The sequence below is a fragment of the Nerophis ophidion genome, linkage group LG08, assembly GCF_033978795.1.
Source record: "Nerophis ophidion isolate RoL-2023_Sa linkage group LG08, RoL_Noph_v1.0, whole genome shotgun sequence".
Lineage (NCBI taxonomy): Eukaryota > Metazoa > Chordata > Actinopteri > Syngnathiformes > Syngnathidae > Nerophis > Nerophis ophidion.
The window spans coordinates 52,528,091-52,546,435 of record NC_084618.1 but is presented as its reverse complement, the minus strand read 5'-3'; the positions used below and the strand labels follow the sequence as shown (position 1 = coordinate 52,546,435).

The 18,345-nt window shown below is 38.9% G+C and overlaps 1 protein-coding gene across 5 annotated transcripts in view; it reads left to right on the top strand.

Annotated features, from left to right (window-relative positions):
- pemt (phosphatidylethanolamine N-methyltransferase) overlaps positions 1-18,345 on the top strand; it is a 93,618-nt gene that overhangs the window by 22,567 nt on the left and 52,706 nt on the right. The gene's annotated exons all lie outside the window — the stretch shown is intronic.

Here is an 18,345-nt window from a genome sequence, read left to right as displayed (position 1 = left end):
GCCAGTCTAAGGTCAAGGTACCGTGAGCCCAGAGCTCTAGTGATGTCGTCTGGGATGTGGGAAGACTGATGTGTTGAGGGACGGCGGTATTACATCACTCACTGGGCCATTGGTTCTCAACCCTTTTTCAGTGATGTACCCCTCTGAACATTTTTTTAATTCAGGTACCCTCTAATCGGAGCAAAGCATTTTTGGTTGAAAAAAAGAGATAAAGAAGTAAAATACAGCACTATGTCATCAGTTTCTGATTTATTAAATTGTATAACAGTGCAAAATATTGCTCATTTGTAGTGGTCTTTCTTGAACTATTTGGAAAAAAAGATATAAAAATAACCAAAAACTTGTTGAAAAATAAACAAGTGAGTCAGTTATAAATATAGATTTCTACACATAGAAGTAATCATCAACTTAAAGGGCCCTCTTTGGGGATTGTAATAGAGATCCATCTGGTTTCCTTAACCTAAAATCTAAGTATTTCTTCACAAAAAAATAAATCTTTAGCATCAATATTTATGGAATATGTCCACAAAAAAATCTAGGCGTCAACACTGAATATTGCATTGTTGTATTTCTTTTCACAGTTTTTGAACTTACATTCATATTTTGTTGAAGTATTATTCAATAAATATATTTATAAAGGATTTTTGAATTGTTGCAATTATTAGAATATTTAAAAAGAATCTCACGTACCCCTTTGCATACCTTCAAGTACCCCCAGGGGTACGCGTACCCCCATTTGAGAACCACTGCACTAGGCTATAGCCCTATGGCCTTCAGCGTGTTACACGGGTAATAATAAAGACCGAAATAGGGCCATAAACAAAATCTTATTTAGGGCCACAAAAAGCCTCGGGCTGGTGCTTAGATGTGGGTAAACATCGTGTTTTTAGTTCATAGTGTTGCTTTCTTGTTGTGTTGCACACCTGCAATCAGATGGCCTTACATGCCTCTTCTATTTATTTTGTATCCTTTTTTTTTTTTTCAGCACATGCACAATGTCCTCCAAGTAAATATCTGCTTTAGTTGAACATATAAATGCGCCCATGTGTATGCATCCCAGCTTCCCCATATGTGGAGATGAAGCCAATGGAGTCAGCAGCATATTAAACATCACCTGATCGTCTACATGTATATTGATGTCCATGTCATCGAGGCTGCCAAACACTGTGACCTAAATCCATGGGAACATATGTATCAGTTCATACTTTCCACATCTGCTGTTGTCAATCAAGAATATCTTATATTTTACAACAAAAGTTGGGTTACAGGATCATAAAGCCGACAAAAGCTTTAACTTGGGTTTAAGTTTTCAATAGTCGCACGTTTTGTAGGTAATTACTGTGACCACATAGTTATTTAATATACGCACCTGTATTTATACCTGATAAATGCATTTAACATTCTTAATGGCTCTAGTTTTAATAAATGAATGTACAAAAACACCAATAATAGTTATATGGATAATTACCAAACCATAATAGGAAAATTTGAATAATTTCTATAATACATTCTTGTTATTCCCCAAGCCAAAACACATAACAGAGGCACAATACACTTTATTAGGTGTACCTCCACAACCTAAAAAACAAAATAAATGTAGATTATGACGTTATTTTTAAAACACATGTAGACAACTTAATTAGATTGGTTTTGACTGTTTAAAACACAAATAAAAAAACGATCCCTTTTGCATGTTCAGTGGTACTTTGGTTAAATAATGTCGTAGTTAGTTATTTTCAGTTATTTAAAGACACATTTTTGCCAAAATGTTGCCATGGTAATTTTTTTTGTTAGGTTAATATAATAAACTGTTGTATTTTATATTTTTGTGTTGACATCATCACTTGTTTATTTTACCATCTTGAATCACACGCCCAGCATCACATTTCAAAATACACTCCTGTCCCGTAAGACACATTGAGTTAGCAAAGGAGTCCCTTTCTTGTTTTGTATCAATCCCCCATGCTTAAACAAAGAAAGCTACTCACTGCTGACTGTTTGTGCATTTTTTATAAAACCCCAAGATGCAGAGATGGCAGGCGTAGCACAGGTAAATATTACTTTATTGTCAAAAACAAAGTAGCTAAAGTGCAGCTTGGAAGTGCACAGGGAACATGCAAGAGACAAGAGACAATGACCAAGACCTGTATGCAGGCAAGGCTGGTTTATAAAGAAGCCTGATTGGCAACCGGAAACAGATGTGCTCAGATTTCCAATCAGGGACAAGTGTGGGAGACATCGCTGGGGCAAAAGTAGTGAGGCAAACAAGAAGTAGCACTGAAAATAAGAGAAAAACAAAAATAGATTCCAGATGTATAACTAAGATTCAAAACCAAGGGATGGTGGAGTGGCAGGGGGTAGCGACATTGCCCCCCTGCCACAAAGGATCGGCTACCAGTCCAGGCTTTAAATCCCCGCAGTCAGTGAGGAAGAATCAGGTGGCGGCGGAAAGTGGAAATCTACTTGAGCTTACAATATGGCAGACAAGCACGGGGTGCGTGCATCTGCCCCAAGTGTGGAAGGGTAGATGCGTTGTGGCATCTTCTGCAGGCGTCAATGGCAGGCACACGTGTGTGGTTCTGCTGCAGGCGTGGAGGACAGGAACGCGGTGCGCACGTCTGCTGCGTGCTTGGAAGGGACGCGAGGTGTCTACGCTGTACCGCTGGCGTGGAAAGTGAGCGTGGACTGCGCGCCAGTGCTGCCCGCATGATTTGAGGTGAGCACCTCTGTTGCAGATGTGGAAGGTCAGCGTGGGGTACGTATTTCAGAAGAAGCGGCGATGACGTCACGATAGTATCACAACAGACGAAGAGGTAGATGGTGTCTGGTGAAGACCCACCATAGGCGATGACGTCCCAGGAGGGAAAGCAAGCGACGAACCCACCAGGGGAGAGACAGGCAGCGGCCCCCTGGAGCAGGAAGGAATAGTAATGGTAGCGTCTGACCACCAGAAGAGGAAGAAATGGTGGTGGCAGCGTATGAGGTGGATTCATTGGAGGAGGTGAGAGCTGTGCACAGCTGACTATAGCCTACCCTCTCACGGGACGAACTCCAGACGTCCCAAGAACAGTTAAAGGAGCGGGCAGAGAACTAGGGGGTCTCACGTCCCGCCAACGCTGCCCGCCCGCCTGTAACTGACGACAGGGGCCGATGGGAGTGAGCTGAAGAACCAATCCGTGCAGCAATCAAGCCACATAACTTCTCATCGGGGGCTTTCTCCTTAGCAGCTATTTGTGCCTCCAGACAGCAGACCCAATTTCTGCAAGGTTCGTACTTTGCTCGATCATTCTGTTAGGTTACGTTGGTCTTGAACCCCAAGATGCAGTATTGGCAGGTGTAGTGCAAAAAAATGTGACTTTAATGTCAAAAACAAAGTAGCTAAAGTGCAGTTTGGAAGTGCACAGGTAACATGCAATTACAACAAGCAACAATGTTTGAGCCCTGTGTTCAGGGCTGGCTAGTTTCTTGTTGTGGCTTTTTACAATTTTACAACTAAGACAGTTTACATACTGTGTAGATAAAAGTAAAAATAAAAAAAGTAACACTGTAGTTTGACCTGCAGAAATCTAACTAACCTAACCTAACCTAACCTATTGTCAGTTGTAGCAGTGTAATCTTAGATGACTGCTAAATGGACGATTTGTCTCACTGATATCACTGTATGTATGTATTAATGACATCAGTGAAACTTGGGCCACTGTTCTCTGGGCTTGTGTTTTTATTCAGTTTCCCCCTATTCACCCTGACCGAAGGGTTGATATGACCTGGGATGTACCGACATGACTTCAGTTTGTGTGCATGTTAGACATACTTCATGCATGGGAATGTCAATGGTACGCTTTATGGGCACGGACAATGCTTTTAATGTTTTTTTGTCTGATGTCTGTTTTATTCCTTTGGGCCTCACAATTTGTTTTGGTCTGTTTACTTTGGAGAAATGTTGTTCAGTATACTGTACACTTGCAATAAATTATGTGGCTACAGCTTGAACAGTGCGTTTCCTTGCAACCAAATTCATCTTTTTCAAAGCTTACTTTTTTAGGGGTGGCCTATGTGTATGGGTTAAGATGATATAATATTTTTGTGAGTCTAGGATCTGTAATTTTTACTTTTGGAAACATTTGTCAGTAAATTCCTGATATATATTTGAATGATACATGTATCTCAGTAAGATAATTCAAGTACATGCAATGTAGGCGGGCTTTCAAAAGTCGGGGAGCCGGTGATGGCGGGGGCCAGGCTTTGGGAAGCCGGGGTACCAGTATTGGCGCTTGGGCGAGCAGTAGCAAGCTTGGGCTGCTGGCCTCACTGCAAGGACGAGCTTGGGTAAACTTCAGCTGTTTTTGTAGCAGCTTGGGTGAGCTTAGGCAAGCTGGTGTCACTGGCGCCGTTGCGTTAGTGAGCAATGTCGAGCCAGGACTGCACTGGCTGGCCGCATGGGCTAAATAAAATGATGCTAGGTGTGCTATGGATTTTACCAAACGTAACTTCGGGTGAAGAGGATGGCGGCTGCACTTGGCCATGGCACTGCAGAAGAGGTCGAGGTGGCTGCACGTCTGAACAGCATGTCAGAACTGCTGGGGTCAGCTTTAGCCTGTATCGAGGACGTGCAGGATACGTGACACAAGGTCACACAATCTATAGGGAACAGTTTGCCATCCGGCCCCCAACATCATTTCTTTCAATTCTTTCGACGTGTATTGCAGGCTCTCGGCCTATATGGCCTTTAAATAGCGCATGTTCCACACAGCTATCTCTGACTCACTATGCGTCATTGCGATGTCCCTATGTAGTCAGGTCATTCTGTTTCATTCTTCTCTTTTTGTGTCAGTGGCGTGACCCCAAGATGCAATTACATAGTGTCAGCTGATGTGAATAAAGCATTTAATAATAAAAATAAGTGCTCCAAAGCTGTGGCACAATATGCAAATAGGGCGAAACCTACAGAGGGGCTGGATAATGTACACCGGAATGCACAGGCAAAAAATACAAAATTGAGCGAGAATTAGAAGCAAAAGCGTATCATGTTGCTTTGTTGTTGGCTTTGTCTCGATTTGTTTGACAGTCAAACAGTACTAACCTGAGCAGTCACTAACTAGTGCAGGGGCAAAGAGGATTTTAATAAAAATGTTAACTTTTTATATCGCAAAATGACTTTTACTCTATGTATGTAATGGGGTATGTGGCAAGTTCATTATAATCAAGTTGTCCAAGATTTAAAGGGGAACTGCACTTTTTTTAGAATTTCGTTCAAAATAATTATGGAAGATATGAAAATAGATGTTTTTTTTTCTTTGCAATCCAAATATTAAATAAATGCGATCAAAAGTCCGCTAACAATTGAGCCTATGGTAGCCGCCCTATTCCAACTATAAAGCCCTTAAAAAAATCCAAAGACATCCATTTTGGTTTTATATACATCCTGTTAGTATATATTTATGTAGTAACGGGCACATTTATAACAGCATTTATCCATCCATCCATTTTCTACCGCTTATTCCTTTTCGGGGGCGCTGGCGCCTATCTCAGCTACAATCGGGCGTTTAATATTTACATATTTTAATCATTTTAAGCATACACAATGCATTCATTCCCATTACATTTGCTTTTTTTTCTTCATAAATGATAAATAAATAAATGGGTTGTACTTGTATAGCGCTTTTCTACCTTCAAGGTACTCAAAGCGCTTTGACACTACTTCCACTTTCTTCATGACTGATTATTACTCACTGCAGACTTTATGAGAGCCAACAAACATAATACAACATCACTTACTGTACAAGGTCTGCTCTCATTAGGAGGCCAACTGCCGGGATGTTCATATATTCCCATTTAAATGAAGAATGACCCATAATCCTCAAAAAAACAACAACATGGGGTATGGGGAGGACCATGCGTCTTTTTGTGTCGTTCTCGCCATCTCCGGGTCCTAAATGGCTGTCAAAGTGTACCAACTCGTCGGAATACATCTTCAGACTTTCTTTGTGCAGGTGAGATGCATGATTTATGATCTAAAACACACTTCCAGAGAGCAAGGAAGCCAGGAAACATTTAGACAGTCGAATCGTGTCGAAATTGGTTTCTGATGACAGCGCCGCTATAAATGGTTTGTCTTCGTTAGGTCTTATAATAACAATATCACGAATACATGGTTAATATTCAAGTCAAAAAATGTAAATGGAGTATTGAATGGTTATTTATTGGGTTTTAAAAGTAGAGGAGGTCAGATTGGCTACGCTGTGACCAGACTTTTGTTTACATTTATTTACAAATTAGATTGCATAACATTAAAAAAAAAATCCATCCATTGTTATGTCTTTCATAATGATTGTGAACAATAGGCAAAATTGCAATAAAAAGTCCAGTTTGAATTCAACAAATGTAAATATGGGCTGCTAAAGATCAAGGGTGACGGGTCAAATGCAGAGGATAATTTCGCCACACCTAGTGAGTGTGTGACAATCATTGGTACTTTAACTTTAACTAAAGTCATTAGCAGCAAAAACAACATTAGCACAAACAGCGCCCTGCAGCATGAAGTCAATACTACATGTCAAACAAAAGGCCTCACTCTGTCATGAGACTTGGCCGGGTGAAACATGTGACTTTAGCACCAATAAATAGTGGAGCTTGATCGTATTATATCCAATAAAAACTTGTTGGATGACATGTCGGAAGTGTGTTTGTGGTTTCTATAAGTATTAATTGGTTTGCCAATATGTATTTTGTTCTATCTTGATATGTTTTTTATTTTAACAAAGTTTTATGATGTTTTTGTTTTCAAAGAACAATTTTAGAACACAAAAATAAGATTAAAATGCATTAAATATACTGGGCTTTTCATATTGCACTGAAAACTTAGAAAAAGTCGCAAATTCCAAACGGCTCAATTGGAGGAAGTATGACGTAAGGCAGGCTTGTTTTATAAATATCTGCAAAATTCCAACTTGTATTGAGTTAAAATTGTGTTATTTAGGTACGCACATTTTAGACAAAAGTGTCATTAAATCCTGTTTAAAGGCACATAAAGTAATATCATTTTTTTCCCTTACAATAATGTTCCATTAATCCATTCGAATCAAATTTATTTATAAAGCTCATTTAAAATTTACCACAGGGGTAACCAAAGTGCTGTACAAGGGGTAGGTTTAAAGGTAATACGAGAACCGAGCAAAGACAACACAACACAAACAGAACATGATAAAAAATAAATAAATAAAAAATAAATAAAACATAAAAACAGGTTCACAGCAGGTGTATGATGGGGCGCCATTGCAGGATGGATATCACTCAGTGTTAAAAGCCATGGAATAAAAGTATGTTTTTAAGAGAGACATAAAAACAGGAAGAGAGAAGGCTTGTCTAACACTCAGAGGTAGGTCGTTCCAGAGCTTGGGAGGAGCAGCGGCGAAGGCTCTGTCACCTCTAAGCTTCCGCCTTGTGTCAGGGACCGTCAGTAGCAGCTGATCGGCTGATCTTAGAGATCGGGTGGGGCAGTAAGGCGGAAGGAGGTCGGAGAGATCTGTTGGCGCGAGGTTGTTTAGACATTTAAAAACAAATAGAAGGAGTTTAAAGTTGATTCAGTAACGCACAAGGAGCCAGTGAAGGGACGCTAATATATGGGTGATGTGCTCACGTCTGCGGGTCTGTGTTAGCAGACGAGCAGCAGAGTTCTGCACTAGCCGCAGGCGGACGAGAGAGGCCTGGCTAATGCCTACATACAGGGCATTGCAGTAGTCTAAACGATTCGAGATAAAGGCATGGATTAGTTTCTCAAGATCATGTCCTGATAGAAGCGGTTTCACTTTCGCCATTTGGCGTAATTGATAAAAGCTTTTTTGAACGACGCTGCTGATTTGTTTTTCGAATTTAAAATCTGAGTCGAACTTTACCCCCAGGTTTGTGACACAGTCGCTGAAATACGGGGTCAGAGTGCCGAGAGATCAACGTTGGGGGAGGGAGAGCGACTTGGACCGAACAACATAACTTAATTAACATTAATTCAGTAGTTAATATTATTTTTAGTCCAACTCCAGTCTTTGACATATGTGCATGGAATTTACACAATAACAATTGCTTTAAAGCTCTAAGGCTGTCAAAAATAACAAGTTAACTCAAGTGATTATTAATAAAATAATATTGCCTTAATCGAGCATATATATGCAGATCATTCACTCCGTTTGTTTTGAGCGCACATGCTCATTTACCTGAACCGTGGATGGTTATCTGAAAGGTGTGTGTGCAGTATGGTCAGTGATCAGGTCAATGCAGGTCAGTTGTGGTCAGTTCAGTTCAGTGCAAAGAGGAGTGAGGAGACTCTGACTGATGTGCTTGCTGGCAAATTTCACTTGAAAATACACCCTGATTGAACCTAGAATAAAACTGTTATTGCCACGGCTTGTTACATCAGGCTGTGCTTTAGTTTGAATTTCTTGGTGTTTTTCTATGTTTAATGTTGAGGTCCTGTCCTGCGCACTTGTTTCGTGGTTTAATTTCCTTCCTGAGTGTCCTGCAGCAGCTTAATTTTGTCTCCTAGCGCACCTGTTCTGAGTTTCATCTCTACTTAAAGCCAGCTGGTGCTGCGGTCTTGGATGGTAGATTGTTATACATATGTATGCTGTTGAATGCTGTTCTCTTGTTTGAGGCTTCCAAGTAAGTTTGTTCCCACGTAGTCGTAGTTTTGTTTGTGCATTCCCAAATGCATTTGTGTTTGTTTGGCGTGCACTTGCCTGCACAAGTGCCTAAGTGTTTTGTCGTCTTTGTTTATATTAAATACCGTGTATCCACACGCTGTCTCCTGCTGCCTTGTGCAACGTGAGTCACAATCATCGCTATCTAAGAGTGACAGTTGTCAAGTTTTGAACAAATAAATGACATACGCTCAAGTAAAACAATTTAATAATGTTCCTGTATTTGTCAATAAAATGATATTTGAGTACAAATATTGGGCTCTTTTTTAAGTTAATTTAATATTTGCAAGCAATTTAATAACATATGATTGTCATGTCCAAACATAAATGTGATTCATTCTGATTTTTATTTAAAAAAAAATCATTTGACAACACTAATAAAAACATACCTAAAGACATAAAGAGCTATGAGTAAAAGAACATATGAAAGTATGGTAGCAGTGTCTGTACATAGTATACAGTAAGATCCCGCACAGGGACCTTGTTCTTGCAGTGAATATGCACTAACTTTATTCATCTGAAATTGTTATATTATGTTCTACAGTAACTCTGTCATTTTCAACCCCAGATAGAAAATAAATATCTAAAAAAATCAGCTGTCTTCATATCTGACTTTTCAGCAATGCATAATGTAGTAATTCTATTTTCTTAAATGTAATTTATTTTGTAATAAATACTTATGTGGAAAAAATATCGTGATCTGTTTTTTTGGTATCACCAATTTTTATACATCATTGCAATTTATGCCACGCTTTACATGTCACATTTAACAAATTGTGTAACATCTTGTTCAGTGCAAATGTTCATATTTCCATAATAATCAATTAGTGTTGTCTTATAGAGGCACTTTTGATCAGTGTGTGCATGTGATCAATGTTCTTGTTCCCCGGCCTCAGTATTTTACAGAGATGCCAGACATTAATTAATGGGGACTTGACTGGGCGGGCGTGTGTTCGCATTTGTTCCGTGTTCAACACAGCTCTACATGGATACAGTGGATCCAACTACCAGCTGAGGTGTTTTTCCTGAACAGTGTCACATTATCTCTAATGCTCGTGTTTTTGTAGGTTTTTGGTTCTGTTCTGTGTATGTTTTCTAGTGGAGAGGAGGGGGTGACGCCTTCTGTAAATAGCATCAAAACCATTCGAAGCTAAGTGTTCTGACAGGCAAGCTATAGCTGCCTGTTACCTAAGACCTGATTGGATTTGGAGGGCTGCAAGCTCCCATTGTTTGCACTTTGCTATTTACAAACCCTGTTTCCATATGAGTTGGGAAATTGTGTTAGATGTAAATATAAATGGAATACAATGATTTGCAAATCATTTTCAAGCCATATTCAGTTGAATATGCTACAAAGACAACATATTTGATGTTCAAACTGATAAACATTTTTTTTTCTGCAAATAATCATTAACTTTAGAATTTGATGCCAGCAACACGTGACAAAGACGTTGGGAAAGGTGGCAATAAATACTGATAAAGTTGAGGAATTCTCATCAAACACTTATTTGGAACATCCTACAGGTGTGCAGGTTAATTGGGAACAGGTGGGTGCCATGATTGGGTATAAAAACAGCTTCCCAAAAAATGCTTACACCCCTTTGTCCACAACTGCGTGAGCAAATAGTCAAACAGTTTAAGAACAACGTTTCTCAAAGTGCAATTGCAAGAAATTTAGGGATTTCAACATCTACGGTCCATAATATCAATAAAGTTTCAGAGAATCTGGAAAATCACTCCACGTAAACGGCATGGCCGGAAACCAACATTGAATGACCGTGACCTTCGATCCCTCAGACGGCACTGTATCAAAAACCAACATCAATCTCTAAAGGATATCACTATATGGGCTCAGGAACACTTCAGAAAACCACTGTCACTAAATACAGTTTGTCGCTACATCTGTAAGTGCAAGTTAAAGCACTACTATGCAAAGCGAAAGCCATTCATCAACAACATCCAGAAACACCGCCGGCTTCTGTGGGCCCGAGATCATCTAAGATGGACTGATACAAAGTGGAGAAGTGTTCTGTGGTCTGACAAGTCCACATTTCAAATTGTTTTTGGAAATATTCGACATCAGGTCATCTGGACCAAAGGAGAAGCAAACCATCTAGACTGTTATCGACGCAAAGTTCAAAAGCCAGCATCTGTGATGGTATGGGGAAGCACTAGTGACCAAGGCATGGGTAACTTATACATCTGTGAAGGCACCATTAATGCTGAAAGGTACATACAGGTTTTGGAGCAACATATGCTGCCATCTAAGCGCCGTCTTTTTCATGGACGCCCCTGCTTATTTCAGCAAGACAATGCCAAGCCACATTCAGCATGTGTTACAACAGCGTGGTTTCGTAAAAAAAACAGAGTGGGTACTTTCCTGGCCTGCTTGCAGTCCAGACCTATCTCCCATCGAAAATGTGTGGCGCATTATGAAGCGTAAAATACGACAGCGGAGACCCCGGACTGTTGAACGACTGAAGCTCTACATAAAACAAGAATGGGAAAGAATTCCACTTTCAAAGCTTCAACAATTAGTTTCCTCAGTTCCCAAACGTTTATTGAGTGTTGCTAAAATAAAAGGTGATGTAACACAGTGGTGAACATGCCCTTTCCCAACTACTTTGATACGTGTTGCAGCCATGAAATTCTAAGTTAATTATTAATTGCAAAAAAAAATAAAGTTTATGAGTTTGAACATCAAATATCTTGTCTTTGTAGTGCATTAAATTGAATGTAGGTTGAAAAGGATTTGTAAATCATTGTATTCCGTTTATATTTACATCTAACACAATTTCCCAACTTATATGCAAACAGGGTTTGTACATGGCCTGATGGATGAGCAGAGCAGAGCATCATTTGAGTGTCTCCAGAACATACAAAGTATTTTTAGTGTGTGCCATCATTCACTGGAGAGTTTGCAAATCACTTAGGCAGATTGTGTGGCAGCCTAAAATCCCTTTTTTGCCTCCAAGAACAAAAAGGAACGGGCTTGATAATGTGTTTGGCGAATGTTTCACAAAGAATGATTGAGATGTTGTCATGGGTTTTGTACACAGGTTTCTTTTTTTTCTCTCTCTATTGATTTTAGATGATGTAATGAATACCAGACACATTCAGAATGCATTGATCAGGCAAAGCGATATGCTGTTAGTTTAATGCTCTAAATTCTATCTTGTTGATTATTGATTAAATCAAATAGAATGTTCCTTTCTCTGCGAGTTTAAGGCAGTGGTTTATGACAAAATAAATCTCACAAATTTCACACAAACCTATGAAAAAATATTTTTCTCATTTTACATAACAAGCTGCATCAGGAACGCTGCCATTTTACTTAAAGTCTGCACTTGTCGACATGACGTCCAACATTTCTCCTCAGTTCCCCTGTCTCCCAGCAAGCCTCGCCGACCAACGCAAGTTGGCATCCCTGCTATGGCTGGAAAGCCACGCTGGCTATCAATCATCTTCTGGCAGGAGAAGCGATTACTTTAATTGACTTCTCTTTTCACTTTTCTTCATGTCGTGTATGAATATATTGTGGGGTGAGCGAATGTGCCATGTTTTTGACATGACTGATCAATTTGTCTCTCTATGTATTTCTATTTAAAAATAGACCCCCATCAACGGTCCTTCTCGGACCTCCAATGAAGAACGTCAAAAAGACTATTGAAAGTTTCTTGAATAACTAATCAGCATAGTGTGTGCGTGTACGCATCTACTGCGTTCACAATTCTAAGAAAGAAAGCGATGATTTACATTTTTTATTATATCGTTCAGGAGGATTGGGCCAAGTCAATAGATCAATTAAAGGTGCTGTTTGCAACGTCCTAACAGTAACATTTTTTTAAAAACAAAAATTATAACAAGAACACCACAGGCTAGCCTATGTCACCATTAGTGGTTTAAAAGAACACATTTGTTTGCCAATTGTCTTTATTTCACAATTACAAAGTTTATGTAATAAAAACGTTTGTCCGGCCTGAATAAAATAATTAGTGTTCACAGAAGTCAATCATGCGGTCTCATCAACAAATGATTAAATTTTTTATCACACTTATAATCTAGATAAAAACAACATTGCAGTTTAACAACATCAATTTAATATTGACATTTTTTACTTCTATTGGCTCTGAATTAAACCCTTTGGTTTTTGCTCTTAAAGGCAAACTGCACTTTTTTTTTTAATGTTGCTTATCCTTCAGAATCATTATGTAAGATAACATATGGTTTTCTTTTTTTAATGAACTCTAACTTGTAAATAAATACGACCAAAAGCGGGCTCAAATGGAGCGTCCGGGAGTCGCTCTAGTCTGCCTATAAAGCGCATAAAAAAACATCCAAACACTTCCATCATGGTTTTATATACATGCTGTAAGTATATATGTAATGTAGTAACAGGCACATTCATGATAACATTTAATATTTACGTATTTTGTTAATTTTGAGCATTCGCCGGCACATTAATTTCAAAAGCGCGACACAACGATGTCTTTTGTTTTCCCCAACATCACTGATTACTCACTGCAGGCTTTATGAGAGCCAACAAACACAATAAAACATCACTTATGTACTGTACAATGTCTGCTGTCATTGGGATGCCTGGTAGGATGTTGATAAATTACTGTTTGGATGAAGAATGACTCAATCCTCGCCAAGAAAAAAGGAGGTTGGAACAAAACGTATTTCCTGGACTTTTTCGCCAATTTTCGGGACTAAGTTGGCTGCCAAAGTGTACCGACTTCTCAGTTTATGTTCACATCATTTTACTATCTAGGTGATGGACATATATCATCTAAAAAAAGGTTCACAAGCTCCAAGGCCAGAAAGCAGATCACCAGCTGATGATGTCAATACAAAGCATAAGGAAGTTACCTTTCTGTGATCGTAGCGCCGCTAAATGTAGGTCTTTAACGTTAGCTCTTGTAATAACAATAACGCTGATACTTGGTTGATATTCAGGTCACAAAAAAAGTATTGTTGCTGATACATGCAGTGACATCTTGGCTCACAGCATTGGCTTCATTGTATGCGCACTTTTATTTAGGAGTTAGAATGCATACAAAACAAAATAACATGGGTGTTCTTGTTTTTCATATAGATTGTGAATAATCGGGAAAAAGCCCCAAATAAGAATGCTTTGGTAAGCAAGGGTGTATTTGTTTGTTTGCCGCTGTCAAATTCTTGGACACTGCTGTATTATCACGATACGTTATAACAATAGTATTAAAAGTTATATCGTAAGCCAAATGTATATAATTTTTTATCGTATACTGTCTAAATTGCAAAATCTTACTGCAAGATAAGAAAAATTAAAAGAAAAACATGATTGCAAAGCTAAATGTTACAGGGACATTTTGGCTTTAAAACAGGGGTCTCAAACTCAATTTGCCTGAAGGCCGCTGGGGGCAGAGTCTGGGTGAGCCTGGGCCGCATCAGCTTTTCCACAAGAAAAGCTTGGTAAAAAAAAAAAAAAAGTATCTTCTTAAATGGCTTTATTTTTGTTAGTTTTTTTTTTTAACACAGTATAAGATGAAAAAAAAAATTAACAAGGAAATAAGTAAATAAATATTTGGGGCTGTTGAATATATTTTAATTCCACTTTGTGTTACTTCAAGTTTAGCTCACCTCAAAGAAAGACATTTTCTCAATGTGCGTCATTTCCGCTTCTTTTTATTGTAGCAGGAGCACGGCGCTCGGCGAATAGCAATGGCGATGGCAATTTTCTTTGTTTTCACGCTCGATGAAAGACATGAACACCATGTCATATGTAGATGGTAGACAGTAATGGGATAACAAGCGCAACAAGGTGACTGCCGTGCTGCTGCTGTTGTTTTTGTAAGTGTAGTCATAGAAACAAAAAAATGACATATAGAAATATATATACTGTATTATTCATCGTGTGAGGCAATGCAAATAGTGCGATACAAATAAAAAATAATGACCCAAAATCAACAGTGTGGCCCTATAATTGGTCTGTGTTACCGGGGACCGTTATTGCCGATGAACAGGTGTTGCTATGTGACTGCAGACTGCATTAGGCTACATTGAGTGCCTTACTTTTCTTGTATCCCCCGCGTAGGCATCACTTTTGTCAGAGAGACATACATACAGTACGTATAATGTCCCACTGGGCAACAACATGCATAACTATTTTTTTAGAAGTGTTGTGAATGCATCAGACGAATGTCCGCGTGTGCCCAATAGGAACGAGGCCTCTAGCCAGGCTTGGACAAAAACTTTCCATGGCAAGGATGCTGTCACTTTCACTCACTGAGAAATGTTTCTCTGCTTGCATCAAGCCCATCTGATATACCGCCCCGAGCGCCATATATCCAACTGCTATTGGTAAGTTTGTTCAGCTCCCATCACGACACTGTAAAGTGCCATTCATGTAAAACTTGCGGGCCGCACTAACATTAAACTTTCATATTAAGGATGGGGCCACATATTATGGTCTCGCGGGTTGCAATTGGCCCGCGAGCTGCGACTTTGACACCACTGCTTGAAACCGAATGAGCAAGATGAGCCCATCAACACGGACAAAAAAGTCTGTATGTCGAATTGTTGGAAAGAGACGTCAACCAAAAAAGAGATAAAACAAATCATCTGGCCTAGTTTTTGCAAATGGGGAAAAAAATGCACTTTAAATTGTACATAACATTTTTACAAACGATAATTCTAAGTCTGTTTCATTTTTTTTTTATTTTTTTTATTTAAGATAATTAATAGGTCTTGACCTTCCAATTACAGTGGCTTAAAAGTACTATTAAGTAAAAGTTTTTCGTGTTTAAAAGGGTTACTTGCATTATTATTAAGATTACACAAACGCAGCTTTGCTGTGCAACTGCAACTCCTTGTGGCGTTTGCTGTTGGTTCATCCCAGTCCCGCCCCTGCCCCGCCCTTGTCTGGAAACTGTTTATTTTATTTTATTTGTATGTATTTTTTTTACATCAGAGCAATTAAAAATAAGATGATCAGTAATCAAAATAAAGGCACGTCGACTAAGATGATAAAACAAGTAACTGACAAAGTTTAAATACAACACAGAGAAGGTGATAGAAACTAAATACGATCATATTTAATTTTGTCTTGTTTAAGGGTGGGAATATTTCGGAATATATCCAATCACAGCTCTTAAATGGCGTACATTGAAAGTGGAAGTTAGGTATGAGCTCGAGCCAGTCAGATGCTTTTTCTTGCGGAAAAAGGAAGTAATCGCCAAAACCAATGTGTGTGGCTTTAACTTGTAATATTTGTACACCAGGGAGATGGCGAACAGGACACATTTATTTTCTACTGCTATTATACCATCAGTAGGTCATCGATTCTGACATAAACACAACTATAAGTCAAATCTATTATATCGCTGCTATTAGTGTTGTGCAAAACCCGATCCGTGTAAACAATTGATTCCTGACGCCATGCCGCGAAACTGCATGCCTCTTTCGGCCTTCTTCTGTCCACAACTAATTACTAACTACATGTAGGACAAACACTTATACTTCACTCCCCACCACCCTTCTAAAGGCCTGCCTCACCCCCTCTCTCCTCATCACTAAAACGGTAAGTACCTCTCTCTCTTCCAGTCACGTTCCCTCTCCCCTAAAACTTGCTGCATTCACACCCATACTCAAAAAACCCTGGCCTAGACCTTCACTCCCCTAACAACTACCGGCCCATCTCCAACTTGCCTTTTCTGTCAAAGGTTCTGGAACAAGTCATACCAAAGCAACTCACTGCCTACCTGGATTCTAATGACCGTCTAGAACAGTTCCAATATGGTTTTCACTCCAAATGCAGCCCTCTTCAAAGTGACCAAATACCTTCTGTTATCCTCTGACACCGGATGACTCAACATCCTCATCCTCCTCTACCTCAGTGCTGCCTTTGATACCATTAATCATTCCATACTCATTTCACGCCTCAAATCCACCCTTTGCATTACTGGAACTGCCCTTTCTGGGTTCCAATCCTATCTCTCTGATTGTCACCAATTCAATTCCATGAATAACTACCGTGCTGCCACAACCCCTGTTGCCCACAGTGTCACCCAGGGCTCGGTGCTTGGTCCTCTTCTCTTCATCCTCCACATTCTTCCCATTGGACAGTTTCACTATAACACCGATGACACATAACTCTCTACCTGGGGCGGCATAGCATAGTGGTTAGAGTGGCCATGCCAGAAACCTGTAGCTTCGCTCCCCTCCTCTTTCCATCCAAATCGCTGCCGTTGTGTCCTTGGGCAGGACACTTCACCCTTGCTCCCAGTGCCGCTCACACTGGTGAATGAATGCTGAATGATGGGTGGTGGTCGGCACCACACATCACACCAGTCCTCCGTGATCTTCACGGATACCATTTTGATATAGAATTTATTTCAAAATTTTACTTACCACTTACAAGGCCCTATACAACCGAAATCCCCGCTACATCTCCTACCTCCTTCACCACTACAGGCCCTCCTGATCCCTCAGGTCTGACGAGGACAACCTCTTGCAAATCCCTAAGACCAACTACCGGACCTTGGGCGAAAGTGATTTTTTGGTTGCCGCCCCCTCCCTTTGGAACCCACTTACTACCCCAACCCATTCTTCTTTTAAAACTGCTCTCAAAACTTACATTTTCAGACTGGCCTTCAACAGCTAAATCTCCCTGCACCTCTCTGCTTCTCACTGTTTTTACTTTTCCTCAAATAGTTTTTTAAGTATGTACAGTATGTTTTTTTTCTGTTTTTTTTTTTTAGCTGTTTTTAAATCTTTATTAACGTCTCCTGTTTTTTTTTTCCTTCTGTTTTGTCCTTGTGAAGCTTTTATGAGTATTTAACTATATTTTATTATTATTATTATTATTATTACTATTATTATTATTATTATTATTATTATTATTATTATTATTATTACCAGGTAAAGTGCAAATAATTTCATGTTATATTTTTTATTTAAAATAGCAACTGAAACGTGAACAGTAATTGTCTTTTGGTGTATCTTTTGTTTGATAAATATATTTGTATCAGAAATATTTTAAATGTTAAAAAAACAAACGTGAATAAATACTCATTGTGAAAATTTGGACTTTAATAATCGTTAGGATATCATTAAAAAACATGCTTTAAAAATATTTTTTCCATCTTTCAGTGATGCATGTCTATAACCTTAGCTGATTGTGTAATCTTTTTAACTTTATATATTAATTGATATAAATGTGTACATTTTATATAGCTATACTGGTGATGGTAATTTAGAGTAAATTTGTTGATGGTAGTAAATTTTGTCATTATTGTGTCCCATTATTTTGTTTCTACCTAAAAAACTGAAGTCTCTGTGGTACATTAAATGGGACATATACTGTAAGTTTAAAAAAGAAAGCCAAAAGAGGTTTGTAGATGAGAATAAATGTGAAGGTAAAATATAGTTTAAAATGCACCCAATTGCAGCAAATGGAATCTTGATTTTCGTTCGAGGTTTATGTACATGACAGCACTTTGTACTGATATAAATTTTCCTTGTTTTTCCCTCAAAGGGGGCTCACATCATTGAAGGTTGATTAGGATCCATTCTAGAGTCCTTTATCTTTATCTTGTTTGATTTTGCAAACATATTTACACCGAACACACTCACAATCGCTAAGCCTATACTTGTCCTTCATTTTCGCAAC